Source organism: Nannospalax galili, unplaced genomic scaffold, assembly GCF_000622305.1.
Source record: "Nannospalax galili isolate Female #2095 unplaced genomic scaffold, S.galili_v1.0 scaffold11, whole genome shotgun sequence".
NCBI classification, from domain to species: domain Eukaryota; kingdom Metazoa; phylum Chordata; class Mammalia; order Rodentia; family Spalacidae; genus Nannospalax; species Nannospalax galili.
In genome coordinates this window covers 6,309,140-6,311,318 of record NW_008330735.1, presented here as the reverse complement: position 1 = coordinate 6,311,318, position 2,179 = coordinate 6,309,140, and the positions used below count along the sequence as shown (strand labels likewise).

The following is a 2,179-nucleotide window of genomic DNA, read 5'->3' as shown; positions in this document are numbered from 1 at the left end:
CCAAAAAAAAAAAAAAAAAAAAAATTCTGCTCAAGTTCCACCTTCCAGGACACTTCCTTCAACCTTATCAGAGTTTACACTTTTCTCCAAACTCCTGCAGGGTTGATTGCTAGACACTTAGTATTTGTCACTGCCTTAAATTTGAGTCAGAATATGCTTTTTAAAATAAGAAGAGAAAGATGAAAATATTATAGCCAGAGAAATGGACGTCCTTGCAGGGAGGCATAATGATGCTTAAGCCTCAGTGGCATGACACTGCTATTCTGAGTATTGGAAAGAGAAACTACTTCTGCCTGACAGCAAGTTGGGAAAACCTTCCCAGAAAAATGTGGCCTGATCTTTGAAAGGAGTAGAATTTCACCCAGTTATAAAATGTCTGGAGGGGAAAGAGAAGGTGAAAAGATGGGTATTTCATTCAGACACAGAAGCCATGGCACATGAAAATGGAAAAGTTTCAGGTGGAGAAGCTGGAAAGAGGAGTTGGGGGTCAGGAGGGAGAAGTGCTAGTGTGTATTTACAAAACAAAACAAAAACCTCTTTACCTAGATTTTGAACTTCTCACAAGCCAAGATCAACCATACTCTTCACATTTGCTCTTTAAGTGTATCCCCCAAAAAAACAGACGGATATCCATCTGTTGATAAACATGAATCCCTGCGTCATTTGGATGATGTCAATGAACTCAGGTGAGGTTGCCCAATGTATTTTGGGTAGCACTGTACTTCTGGTTTGAAGCTGACAATGCCTTTAGTAAACGTGATGAATTTTTCTTCTAAAATCCTATTCTCTGACACTAATGAGGTCCGATTCTGGCTCTTTATTGGCTGGCTTTATGACTTCAGTTTTCTCCTCTGCAAAACCAAGTTAGGTACCTCCTCCTCTTGGGGGGGGGGTAGTTGGGGGAGTGAAAACGGGGATTGTGGCTACTACAGAATGGTATACAACAACCTTTCCACAATTGGCAGCTATAATTAAAGGGCTGTACGATGCATCCAGGGGCCATTTAATTGCTCTCATTCATTCATTCATTCATTCATTCAGCAACCATCAAACCCTACCATTCCTAAAAAGGAAACCGAGGGGAGGAGGATGCCAGTACTTGCATCTGTTAGAGCTGCACGCAGGCCCAAGCTAGATACAAAAGAACCCCCCAGAATGGGTCTTTCAGTAAAAGAAAGATCTTTGTTTAGGGCATCAGGAACCGCTTGCTCTGGCGCTAGCGCCCCTCAGTCCGGCGTCCAAATTCCATGGTAAACAGCTGTTTGGCGAGGGAGCAGCAGGGGCGCGCCGGGAGGGCGGCCTGGAGGGTGGGCCTGCACCCGCTCTGGCACCGGCTCCTCCTGGCCTCCACCCGACATCCCTGACACCCGACCGAGGGCAATAAGCCAATAAAACCCCAGTGCTTCCGACCTCGCGCCTCCCAGGCGGGCCCAGCCGGCCTCCGCTGTCGCCCCGCTCACCTGCGGCAGCATCGGCGATCTCCCTGCGGCAGCTCTCACTGCGAATCCCGCGGGAGAGCACGGCGGAGGGGCGGGAGCGACGTGCGGCAGGCTAAGCTCTCAGAGGCCACCTCCCTCGACGCACTACCTGCGGGCCTCTCTGACCGGCTCCGGTGGGCAGCGGCCACCGCGGCCGCTCCTCAGCGTCGGGACGGAGGCTGGTGTGAGCCTGGAGGCGCCGGCCCAGCGCTGGGAGGCGCCATGTTTCTGTACGGGCAGTTGGGCAGCGAAGGGACTCGGAAGAGGATGGCTGGGAGCTGAGTGGAATCGTGTTTCAGTGTGGAAAAGCCGGAACGGAGCTTGGAGGGGCGCCGGTGCCGGCCGAGGGAATCTGCCCCGAGGCTCGAAGCCGTTTCGCCGCACTGAGAGGCGCCATGTTTCCGTACGGAAAGCAGAGGCGCGGCCCCGAGTTAAAGGAAGTGGACAGGCGTTTTTAATGCCATCCTCCCCGCCTGTACTTTGACAATGAATATCTATTATTTTTGTAGGCACACCATGTACAAATTTGTGCCCTTGCCCTCGTTTTGACACCCCCCCCACACACACACATAGCCAAGTCTCAGTGGCACAGACTCGATTTGGATTCAGAGTCCTAACTCGAGGGTGTGTGTAAGAGAGCCAGACTTTGCCTGGTCGGGTTGCCGGGAGGGCTGACGCAGGGCGGGTCGTTCCCAAGCGAG

General features: G+C 51.9%; 1 protein-coding gene across 4 annotated transcripts in view; it reads right to left on the bottom strand.

Moving 5' to 3' along the window:
* The window catches only part of Tcp11l1 (t-complex 11 like 1), a 90,179-nt gene extending 88,443 nt beyond the window's left edge, over nt 1–1,736 (bottom strand). Inside the window, exon 1 of one of the 4 annotated variants that reach the window (XM_017802883.2) lies at nt 1,461–1,736. The gene's annotated coding sequence lies outside the window, so the exon portion shown is untranslated. The remainder of the gene's footprint in view (nt 1–1,460) is intronic. The other 3 variants (XM_017802880.2, XM_017802888.2, XM_008851574.3) reach the window with 3 other exon arrangements.
* Nucleotides 1,737–2,179: the final 443 nt, after the last annotated feature.